The 12,775-nt window shown below is 37.2% G+C and overlaps 1 protein-coding gene across 8 annotated transcripts in view; it reads left to right on the forward strand.

Annotated features, from left to right (window-relative positions):
- Nucleotides 1-12,775, forward strand: part of RASAL2 (RAS protein activator like 2) — a 386,187-nt gene that overhangs the window by 319,428 nt on the left and 53,984 nt on the right. The window lies entirely within an intron of this gene.

Below are 12,775 nucleotides of genomic sequence, written 5' to 3' on the forward strand. Positions count from 1 at the left end.
TTTTCCTTGTTAAATTTTACATTTGGATTTTAGTTAACATCTATCAAGCATCTACAAGTTCCTAAGTTATATTAAGAGATCAAGAAAGAGAGTAATTTATATATGACATAGCCCTTCTTCTCAGGTAATTCCAATCCATAATAATATGTACTGCTAAAATATGCAAAATGCACAGAGATTAATTAACTAATTGAACTAAAACTTAAAAAGTAAGAGTGAAAACAGTTCTCACCTGGGTCCTTTCTAGTTGACAAGGTGACATTTTCTTAGTGTGGGTCATAAACATTTTAAGGAACTGCTACTAAAATTAATCACCTAGAATTATTTAATCACTTGTGTGGCTGCTGATATGAAAAAGTCTCATACAGGATTAAAGCAGGGTTCTGTTGCACATCACTGTGTTTTTGTGTGAAAGGTGATGACATGTTTCTCTGCCACCACTTCTCCATGTCTTAGGGGAGCCGCACCTCGAGGACACTGGCAAGTCAGTGTCTCTTATTACCACCACTGAGGCTTCTGAGCGTGGTTGCATAGCAGCCGTTTTATTTCAGTTACCAATCATGCCCTGATAGCCAAGTTCAGTCTTCGGGGGTTACTCCAATTTGCTGGTGGTGAACAACTTTTATCATTATCTTAACATTTACCAAGCTCCAGAGAAAGGCAACCTTTGACTTTTTCTTTCACTTGCAGTTGCTAATTTTAAGCCTCATTTTGACAGAAAATAGTGAGTACCAATTCATTAAAGTGAATTATTTCAGTTGTATCAATGGCTATGACAACCTATTTGTTTAAAATGATATGCTTTTTAAGAATTGTAAATGGCAGCATTTCAAAGGAGAATTGAATGAGGTAAGATTTGTTTTCAGAGTTTTCAAAGGAGAAATTGGGTGAGGTAGGATTTATTTTGAGAGTTTTATTAATATTCTTTCAGATAATGTTGGGGTCAGAATGATGAAATCAGTTTATTTGTAATCTTTTCCTTTATTTTCATTAATGCTATTGGATTTTTAGAGTACACTCTTAAGAACATTATTTACTCTTCACATTAACAAAAGACAAAGATATCATAATTTTTTGTCTAAGTGAGAGAAGTATTTTTCTCTAGGCATCTGTCAGTTTGTAAGTTTTATGTTAGGATTTTTTTCCTCTTAGTGACCACAGAATCAGTTACATGTAACAGTAATTTCAATTTTACTTTAGTTTTATTATATATATATAGAAGCCCTAGGGTAAATTTTTTAAGTCAAATGTCACACTAGTGGGGTTTTTTTTGTTCATTTTCTTTCTTTCCCCCTCATTTTTAAATCATCATACTACATTTCTGCCTCTTTGTGGTATATGATTCTGTTATAAAATATGTGTAGAAATCAAGCATGGTACACATGGGGAAAAAGCATTATATTACAGTGCCTAGAGTATTTGAAGAATTTGAATGTGGAGAAGTATAGTATGGTGGTTAAAAAGCAAGGCTTGCAGAGTCAGAGTGCCCAGGGTTGAAGTTCTCCTCTCCCACTTAGCAACTGGGTGACACGGGAGAAATCAGATACCTTCTCTATATTTCAGCTATTGATAAGTGATCTACTGCTGATGAAGAAAATGAACTGTTCATATATTGCACATTATTGCTCAAAACCATATTAAATAAACACACATTTCTGTTTTCATAGCTAAAAGTATTTCTCTCAGAAAAACAAATAATTATTTATGACTGCTTTGAGTGGTCTTGTCTCTCATTGCTGACTGCTTCAGAAATTAAAGTGAAAGGCGAGGTCCTTGCAGTGACCTACAGGCTTTGAATGCTTTCACCGCCCACCCCACTACTGGGACTAGCACCACGAGGTTACCTCTCTGACCTCATTTCCCACAACTCTTCCCATTACTTTCTCCACTCCAGCCCTACTGACTTATTAGCTCTTTCTTATACATACTTGGCTCTTTCTTGAACAAACTATACTGAGAGAGAAAGCATGCTTCTCTCTTAAAGTCTTTGCCCACCCTCCTCCTGTTGCCTAGAATGCTTTTCCTTCTGATATTTGCAAGCTAACTTATCTCCTTCAAGTATTTGCTCAGTGAAATCTTTTTCCATAAGGCCTACCATGACTTTGTAATCCTCACCCTCTTCACACAGCTCTATTTTTCTGTAACATTTGTCTTTTACTAATTTATTATATTCTTTGTTTATTGTCTCCTTCCACTAGTATATAAGCTTAATGAAGACAGAGGTTTTTGTTTGCTTTATTCACTCAAGTGCCTCAAGTATCTGTCAAATAAATAGAGGCTCAGTAATGAATGAATGAATGAATGAAACTTTTTAAGAGCTAGCAATATACTGGGCTTAAATCCTAACTCCTTATCTATTAACAGTGTTACCTAAAACATGTTACTGAAAGCCTGCTTCATGGAGTTGTTGTATCAGTTAAATGGCATTACAAATTGGAAAGCACTTGGCCGGTGCTTGATACCCAGGAGGCCTTCAGTAAATTCCTTCAGTCAACAAATGTTTATTGAACACTTTGATATGCCAAGTATCACTATTGGCATACATCACTGAACAAAACAGTTCCAAATCCCTGCTATCGTGGAACTTATTTCTAATTTCCTTCCCTTCCTTTGTTACTTTAGTTTCTAAAAATTGTGATGCCACTAGCCTGTTCACTAATCTCTCACTTTAGATTCATGTTCAATTAATACTTGAGATGCCCATTTTCCATTATTTTAGAAGTAGTTTGTATTCAGTTAACTTAATCTTTGGAATGGCTGTCGGAAGATTTTTAAATCCTTGTATTACAGATAAGGAATCTGAAACTTAGCGGTTATGAGTTGTCCACAGTCATTCAATTAGGAGAATTTGGAGCTAAGGTTTGAAGCTGCCTTTTCCTATTCAGTTTCCTGCTCTTTCCATGGTAGCACTTGTAGCAAAAACACCATCGATGGCTTTTATTCATTTCACTGTCTATTTTATTTGTTCTACAAACATTAATGGTCCCTACTAAATGCCAAATATCAGACCTGCCCTGGGAATGCAAAGATTTTTTTTGTTCAGTCCCTGGCCTGAAGAGCTCAGAGTTTAGTAGGGAAGCTTGTAGACACTAAGTGGGCATGCAGTATGCTAAGTGTAAGGCTAGCTCTATTTATAGATCTAGGAAGCAGGGTCAGGACAAAAAAGACATGGTAGAAGATATCATGCCTGAGCTGTCTGAAAGGATGACTTGGTCAGGGAAATGGTAGGGAATATGAGCAGTAGCAGAGATGTAGGGTGAATATAGAGAATTGGAGGCTTTCAGAGTTGCTGGAGTATAAAACATAAAGCAGGGAATAACCAGAGATCAGGCCAGAGTGGTTTAGTAGCTACCAGATGATACCTATCCTACAGGCAGAACTCTTACCAGGACCACTCTTCTAGGTACCTTTAGTTAGCCATCCCTGGTCCAGTCAGCTATAGCCAGGGCAGAAGAATTGCATAGTACAATGCATAGTGACCTGTGTGTAAGGGCACAGTGGGCAAATGGGCATGTGATATACTCCGAGGTTTCCCAGAAGGGGGTGATATTACTGGAAGGCTGGCTCAGTGCATTGCTGGTCCAGGACAGAGGCATTATGGAAGCCAAGCCTAGCTTGGAGATAGTGAGGTTTTAGTGGCATCAGACTATTCAGCTCTGTGATTTTCTTAAACATCCTGGTCATAGGACCCAAATTAAAAAATTGGTCCTGTTTTGATTTTGTATAATTGATCATTAAGAGAATGAAGGTTGTTGGTAATTGAATAGCTTTGCATGATTGGCTGTGGGCCCAGGTTGGATAGAGAAGAAAACAGGTACAGGGAGAACATGGGATAGTCAAGAGACTGGAAGTTTCTGTGAGGTTGAAGAGATGTATTACATAAAAGATATATATAGTCAGGAAGAAAAGTCAGAAAGAAGAGTATTACTATTTAAGATGTCTGAGGTGAAAGTTCTCCTGATTGATAATAAGATCTAGGGTGTGGCTCTAGGGTCAGGTGGCTGTCAGGGGAGAGTAGGGTTATTGGAGTCAAAGAATTGTGAAGACATGGTGTTAGATGGATCACTACCTAGTATTTACTAGCATGGTGTTAGGAGTTAAGAGAGAATTATTGCAAGCAAAGGGCTAAAGTCCTTAATGAATAAAGGAAAGCAAAAGAGAGGTTAATGTATGAGAACAGCAAAGAATGATAAAGGATGCAAAAAGATGGAATGAACCTCAAAGAATATGCTTTACTCTAAGCCATTATTATTTTATGGATTAATGTTTTGAAAGATGTTGTGATAAGCTGGGAAAATCCCAGCATGTCTTCCTGAGTACCATTGAATATTCAGAGAATGAAAAGCCTTCTATCAGATAGGTCTCTAAGCTAAATAGTATTCTAAGTTGAGAACAGAATTTTTGTAGTAGATTCGAGTACCTCCATGAAATAATAACTGACTAGTCTGTGCAATCTTAAACTTCCCTTATTTGTGTTCCTAAGATAGCCATAATTTTGTATTATATTTATCAGATACTTATTGAGCACTTACTAAGGTTTAGACACTGTAATAGACATTTAGATATAGCATTATACCTTCCCTCAAAAGTTTAAAGGTCAATGAGAATAATAATAATACATCAAAGCTGGGCAAAAAGCCACCTTTCCAGTCTTATTTTTCTCCACTCCTTAACCGTATACCAGCCAGGCTACATCTGTGCAGTGTATACCCGGAGTGTACTTGCCTCCATGCTGTTTCTCATGCTGTGCTCCACACAATACCCTTGCTCCTCCGCTCTCCCAAACCCAAATCCTGTCTACCCTTTGGGAACTAGCATATCACACTTGTCCCATATAACTCCCCCTACTTCTCCAGATATATAATCTCTTCTTTCTCTGAATTCCTGAAATCAGTCCTATGTACCTCTCTAAAATAATATCATAGCTCATCAATTCTAAGATGCACTTTTTCACATTTTTAACATAGTCTTTTAAGATTCCGTTTGTCAACATTCATGAAAGAATATAGGATGATATTCTGTGGAAAACTATGAACTACTGAGTCAAAAAGTGGTTCAGAATGAAGCAGTATGAGGAATACCTTAACTATTTTGCATATATATTTTTTTATGTATACACTGTGTAATAGATGACAAGAGCTGCTAGGTAAGCCTTTAAAACACTTCTTCCTTGATACAAAGTGAAAATTCTAAGTGATTAAGCATTGTGTTGTAGTTTAATTGGCAGCTTTTTTCTTAGTATACATGAAATAATGGTGTGGTTTACAATCAGTGGTGTCCTAGATTCACAGAAGTATAATAGTTATCTTTTATTTTGTGATGAAATAGCCAGGCATTAAGAATATGTACTTTTCTAATTTTGTCATATATATTTATATTTAGTTTCTAAATGCTATATTAAACTATATGCTCCTTGAGGGCAGAGTTTGTGTTTGTTTTATCTTTGATTCCCTTACAACACCTGGTACAGTGCTTTATAACAAATAGGCTCAAAATAAATACTTATTAAATAAATGCACTAAAATATGAACTGTCATATAATAAGTACCACATGAAGGTAAAGTTAAAGTAATATATGAGTGAATCTCTACTAGTACATTCTCAGTTAACTGCTTAACTGCATTTTTGTTAGGAATATATTTATATATGGCATTTGGTCAGGTCCTGGATCTCAACTTAGGCCAGTGGTTCTCAAACCAACCGTAAATGATCCTAATAGAATTCTATAAATTTAGGTTTGGTTTAATGACTATATTTATGAACAAACATAGTGACTCATCTTGATTGAATCAGAAGTAGTAAATAAAGCCTTTGCCTCAGAGAACAAATGACAGTTACTTTCCCTAATGATCTAAGATTGTATAAGAGACCAGATGAATGCCTGTCACTAAGAAATATAGTACATGCAAATAGAGTACTTTTTTGTTTTCTTCCCTCCAATCAATCTCTCTACACCAACACTCTCTACAGCGTAGGGAATTATATCTATGTAATATTTTCTATGAGTTTTTACCTTTATTCTTTGGGTTACAAGAATAAAAAGAAAACATTTTTCTTCAGTTATGTAAACAGTTCTACTTCTGATTCAGATAAGTTTGTCTCCATTTTCTGTAATGGAGGAGCAGTGCCTTTGTGTTTACAAAATTCCTGATATGGAAAAGCTCTGTGGTATTCTGTACTACCATTCACCAAATGTTTTCTAGATACATGATAGGATTTCTGGATACATGATGGGATTGTACATCTTTCCCCATTGAAATTAGATGTGGTCACATGACTTTTTTGTCCAGTGAAATGAGACCAGAAGTGACATGAAGCTTTAAGAGCTAATACATGATTCCTCCCATTTCCCCTGTCCTTTTAACTGACCTGCTCATAGCCACATAGCATGTTTTATGCTGCTAAGATTGGCAGTTATTAGATGAGCATAACCTAGCATGTCCTGAGTAATATAATCTTCATCCCAAAACAGTGGGCTTTGGTAGTAATTGAAAGAATAGAAAAGATTTGATATGCTGATATTGGCCCAGTATTTCTTTTTCTTTCTCATGAAAATATTTATTGTACACATCTTCCATAAGATAATATTCATCTCAAGGCACTTAGAAAGGCTCATTTTCCACGTGTCAATATACTTTTCTTTAAATTACAACCTTGTTCAAAGACATTCTGATATACTTCTATAAAATGTCTTGTCATCTCCCAGTAATAGAATTGTTTCTTGAAAGCAGTGACTGTTGTTGTTCATTCTTCCAGTTATTCTTTTACTTAATCATTATTTGCCAGGTGCTGAGACTAGGAAGATGCAAAAGGAACTCTAGATAGTTTGGTGGAAGTGGCAGAAGGCAAGTAGTAGCCAGAAAAACTGTGGAGCACTTGGTTCTTCTGAAGACTACATGCCTCAGTGGCTTCATAAATGACATCTATTTCATTTTAAGATAGTTCAGCTACACTTTAAAAAACATTTTTTATTAAGGTCTGATTGATATACACTCTTATGAAGATTTCACATGAAAAAACAATGTGGTTACTACGTTTACCTATATTATCAAGTCCCCACCCATACCTCAATGCAGTCACTGTCCATCAGTGCAGCAAGTTGCCAGAGATCCACTATGTCCCTTCTCTGTGATACACTGTTCTCCCCATGATCCCCCACACCATGTGTACTAAACATAATACCCCTCAGTCCCCTTCTCCCTCCCTCCCCACCCACCCTCACACTCCTTCCCTTTAGTAATCACTAGTTTATTCTTGGAGTCTCTGAGTCTGCTGCCATTTTGTTCCTTCAGTTTTGATTCATTGTTATACTCCATAAATGAGGGAAATCATTTGGCATTTGTCTTTCTCCACCTGGCTTATTTCACTGAGCATAATGTCCTCCAGATCCATCCATGTTGTTGCAAATGGTAGGATTTGTTTCTTTCTTATAGCTGAATACTATTCCATTGTATATATGTACCACATCTTCTTTATCCATTCATCTACAGATGGACACTTAGGTTGCTTCCATATCTTGGCTATTGTAAAAAGTGCTGCGATGAACATAGGGGTGCATATATCTTTTTGAATCTGAGAAGTTGTATTCTTTGGGTGTATTCCAAGAAGTGGGATTCGGGGTCAAATGGTATTTCTATTTTTAGTTTTTTGAGGAACCTCCATATTGCTTTCCACAATGGTTGAGCTAGCTTACATTCCCACCAGCAGTGTGGGAGGGTTCCCCTTTCTCCACATCCTCGCCAACATTTGTTGTTCTTAGTCTTTTTGATGCTGGCCATCCTTAGTGGAGTAATATCTCATTGTGGTTTTAATTTGCATTTCTGTGATGATTAGTGATGTGGAGCATCTTTTCATGTGTCTGTTGGCCATCTGAATTTCCTCTTTGGAGAACCATCTCTTCATATCCTCTGCCCATTTGTTAATCACGTTATTTGCTTTTTGGGTGTTGAGGTGTGTAAATTCTTTATACATTTTGGATGTTAACCCCTTGTCAGATATGTCATTTACAAATATATCCTCCCATACTGTAGGATGCCTTTTTGTTTTGTTGATGATATCCTTTGCTGTACAAAACCTTTTTAGTTTGATGTCCCATGAGTTCATTTTTGCTTTTGTTTCCCTTTCTCGCGGAGATGGGTTCAGGAAGAAGTGGCTCATGTTTATATTCAGGAGATGTTTGCCTATGTTGTTTTCTAAGAGTTTTATGGTTTCATGACTTACATTCAAGTCTTTAATCCATTTTGAGTTTACTTTTGTGTATGGGGTTAAATAATAATCCAGTTTCATTTTCTTGCATGTAGCTGTCCAGTTTTGCCAACACCAGCTGTTGAAGAGGCTGTCATATCCCCATTGTATGTCTATGGCTCCTTTATCATATATTAATTGACCATATATGGTTGGGTTTATATCAGGGCTCTCTAGTCTGTTCCATTGGTCTATGGGTCTGTTCTTGTGCCAGTACCAAATTGTCTTGATTACTGTGGCTTTGTAGTAGAGCTTGAAGTTGGGTAGCATAATTCCCCCTGCTTTGTTCTTCCTTCTCAGGATTGCTTTGGCTATTCGAGGTCTTTTGTGGTTCCATATGAATTTTAGGATGATTTTCTCTAGTTCATTGAAGAATGCTGTTGGTATTTTGATAGGAATTGCATTGAATCTATAGATTGCCTTAGGCAGGATGGCCATTTTGACAATATTAATTCTTCCTATCCATAAGCATGGGATGTGTTTCCATTTATTGGTATCTTCTTTAATTTCTCTTAAGAGTGTCTTGTAGTTTTCAGAGTATAGGTCTTTCACTTCCCTGGTTAGGTTTATTCCTAGGTATTTTATTCTTTTTGATGCAATTGTGAATGGAATTGTTTTCCTGATTTCTCTCTCTGCTAGTTCATTGTTAGTGTATAGGAATGCCACAGATTTCTGTGTATTAATTTTGTATCCTGCAACTTTACTGATTTCAGATATTACATCTAGTAGTTTTGGAGTGGCTTCTTTAGGGTTTTTAATGTACAATATCATGTAATCTGCAAACAGGAACAGTTTAACTTCTTCCTTGCCAATCTGGATGCCTTTTACTTCTTTGTGTTGTCTGATTGCCGTGACTAGGACCTCCAGTACTATGTTGAATAGAAGTGGGGAGAGTGGGCATCCTTGTCTTGTTCCTGATCTTAAAGGAAAAGCTTTCAGCTTCTTGCTGTTAAGTATGATGTTGGCTGTGGGTTTGTCATATATGGCCTTTACTATGTTGAGGTACTTGCCCTCTATACCCATTTTGTTGAGAGTTTTTATCATGAATGGATGTTGAATTTTGTCAAATGCTTTTTCAGCATCTATGGAGATGATTATGTGGTTTTTGTCCTTCTTTTTGTTGATGTGGTGGATTCTGTTGATGGGTTTTCGAATGTTGCACCATCCTTGCATCCCTGGCATAAATCCAACTTGATCATGATGGATGATCTTTTTGATGTATTTTTTAATTCGGTTTGCTAATATTTTGTTGAGTATTTTTGCATCTATGTTCGTCAGGGATATTGGTCTGTAATTTTCTTTTTTTGTGGTGTCTTTGCCTGGTTTTGGTATTAGAGTGATGCTGGCCTCATAGAATGAGTTTGGAAGTATTCCTGCCTCTTCTATTTTTTGAAAAACTTTAAGGAGAATGGGTATTAAGTCTTCACCAAATGTTTGATAAAATTCAGTGGTGAAGCCATCTAGTCCAGGAGTTTTGTTCTTAGGTAGGTTTTTGATTACCAGTTCAATTTCGTTGCTGGTAATAGGTCTTTTCAGATTTTCTGTTTCTTCCTTCGTCAGCCATGGAAGGTTTTTTTCTAGAAAGTTATCCATTTCTTCTAGGTTATCCAGTTTGTTAGCATATAATTTTTCATAGTATTCTCTAATAATTCTTTGTATCTCTGTGGTGTCTGTAGTGTTTTCCTTTCTCATTTCTGATTCTGTTTATGTGTGTAGACTCTCTTTTTTTCTTGATAAGTCCAGCCTAGGGGTTTATCTATTTTGTTTATTTTCTCGAACCAGCTCTTTCATTGATTCTTTCTATTGTTTTATTCTTCTCAATTTTATTTATTTCTGCTCTAATCTTTATTATGTCCCTCCTTCTATTGACTTTGTGCCTCATTTGTTGTTCTTTTTCCAGTTTCATTAATTGTGAGTTTAGACTGCTTATATGGGATTGTTCTTTCTTGAGGTAGGCCTGTATTGCAATATACTTTCCTCTTAGCACAGCTTTGGCTGCGTCCAACAGATTTTGTGGTGTTGAATTATTGTTGTCATTTGTCTCCATATATTGCTTGATCTCTGTTTTTATTTGGTCATTGATCCATTGGTTATTTAGGAGCATGTTGTGAAGCCTCCATGTTTTTGTGGGATTTTTCATTTTCTTTGCATAATTTATTTCTAGTTTCATAGCTTTGTGATCTAAGAAACTGGTTGGTACAATTTCAGTATTTTTCAATTTACTGAAGCTCTTTTTGTGGCCTAGTGTATGATCTATTCTTGAAAATGTTCCATGTGCACTTGAGAAGAATGTGTATTCTCGTGCTTTTGGGTGTAGAGTTCTGTAGATGTCTGTTAGGTCCATCTGTTCTCCTGTGTTGTTCAGAGCCTCTGTCTACTTACTTATTTTCTGTCCGGTTGAACTGTCCTTTGCAGTGAGTGGAGTGTTGAAGTCTCTTAGAATGAATGCATTGCATTCTATTTCCCCTTTTAATTCTGTTAGTATTTGTTTCACATATGTGGGTGCTTCTGTGTTGGGAGCATAGATATTTATAATGGTTATATTCTCTTGTTGGATTGACTCCTTTATCATTATGTAATATCCTTCTTTGTCTCTTGTTACTTTCTGTGTTTTGAAGTCTATTTTGTCTGATAGAAGTATTGCAACTCCTGCTTTTTTCTCTCTGTTAGTTGCATGAAATATCATCTTTTTCCATCCCTTCACTTTTAGTCTGTGTATGTCTTTGGGTTTAAAGTGAGTCTCTTGCAGGCAGCAGATAGATGGGTCTTGTTTTTTTATCCATTCAGTGACTCTATGTCTTTTGATTGGTGCTTTCAGTCCATTTACATTTAGGGTGATTATCGATCGGTATGTACTTATTACTTTTGCAGGCTTTAGATTCATGGTTACCACGGGTTCAAAGTTAATTTCCTTACCTTCTAAGAGTCTAACTTAACTCACTTAATATGCTGTTACAAACACAATCTAAAGGTTCTTTTCTTTTTCTCCTTTTTCTTCCTCCTCCATTCTTTATATATTAGGTATCATATTCTGTATTCTTTGTCTATCCCTTGATTGACTTTGGGGACAGTTAATTTAATTTTGCATTTGCTTAGTAATTAGCTGTTCTACTTTCTTTACTGTGCTTTTATTTCCTCTGGTGACAGCTATTAAACCTTAGGAACACTTCCATCTATAGCAGTCCCTCCAAAATAGACTGTAGAGATGGTTTGTGAGAGGTAAATTCTCTCAGCTTTTGCTTATCTGGAAATTGTTTAATCCCTCCTTCAAATTTAAATGATAATCATGCCGGTAAAGTAATCTTGGTTCGAGGCCCTTCTGCTTCATTGCATTAAATACATCATGGCACTCCCTTCTGGCCTGTAAGGTTTCTGCTGTGAAGTCTGATGTTAGCCTGATAGGCTTTCCTTTGTATGTGATCTTATTTCTTTCTCTGGCTACTTTTAATAGTCTGTCCTTATCCTTGATTTTGGCAATTTTATTACTATATGTCTTGGTGTTGTCTTCCTTGGGTCCCTTGTGTTGGGAGATGTGTGGATCTCCATGTCCTCAGAGACTATCGCCTTCCCCAGACTAGGGAAGTTTTCAGTAACTACCTCCTCAAAGACACTTCTATCCCTTTCTCTTTCTCTTCTTCTTCTGGTATCCCGATAATGTGAATATTGTTCCGTTTGGATACATCACACAGTTCTCTCAATATTCTTTCATTTTTAGAGATCCTTTTTTCTCTCTGTGTCTCAGCTTCTTTGTATTCCTCTTCTCTAGTTTCTGTTTCATTTATTGTCTCCTCCACTGTATCCAACCTGCTTTTAATACCCTCCATTGTGCTCTTCAGCGATTGGATCTCCGACCTGAATTCATTCCTGAGTTCTTGGATATCTTTCCGTACCTCCATTAGCATGTTGATGATTTTTATCTCGAACTCCCTTTCAGGAAGAGTCCTAAGGTCCATATCATTTAAATCTTTCTCCGGAGTTATATTAATTTTACTCTCGACCAGGTTCCTTTGGCATTTCATATTTATTTATGGCACCCTCTAGTGTCCAGAAGCTCTTCTCTGGAGCTGCTCAGCCCTTGAAGCAATGTCAGGGGTTGCAGGGGAGTGGTATTGGTGCCTGGGGGGAGGAAAGAGCTGTTCCCCGCTTTCCGGCTGCTATGCCTGTCTCCACTGCCTTAACCAGTGGGCCGAGCACACAGGTATAAGCTTTTGTCCCAGATCAGCCGGATATGGATCCCTGCTTTCCACAAGCAGCTGAATCTCAGTCTCTCCAGGAATTCTTCCTGTACTAACTTTCCAATCCGGTAGTTGTGTGAGTATCATGAAAGCACCATGAAATGTAGGTTTGTGCTCCCAGAGCAGGTCTCCGGAGCTAGGTATTCAGCAGTCCCAGGCCTTCCACTCCCTCTCTGCTCCTTATCTCTTCCTCCTGCCAGTGGGGGAAGGGCTTGGGTCCCGCCTGGCCACAGCTTTGGTACGTTACCCTGTTCCGTGAGGTCTGCTCTTTTCTCCAGGAATATGTAGTCTGGCGC

The sequence above is a fragment of the Manis pentadactyla genome, chromosome 9 (assembly GCF_030020395.1).
Source record: "Manis pentadactyla isolate mManPen7 chromosome 9, mManPen7.hap1, whole genome shotgun sequence".
NCBI classification, from domain to species: Eukaryota; Metazoa; Chordata; class Mammalia; order Pholidota; family Manidae; genus Manis; species Manis pentadactyla.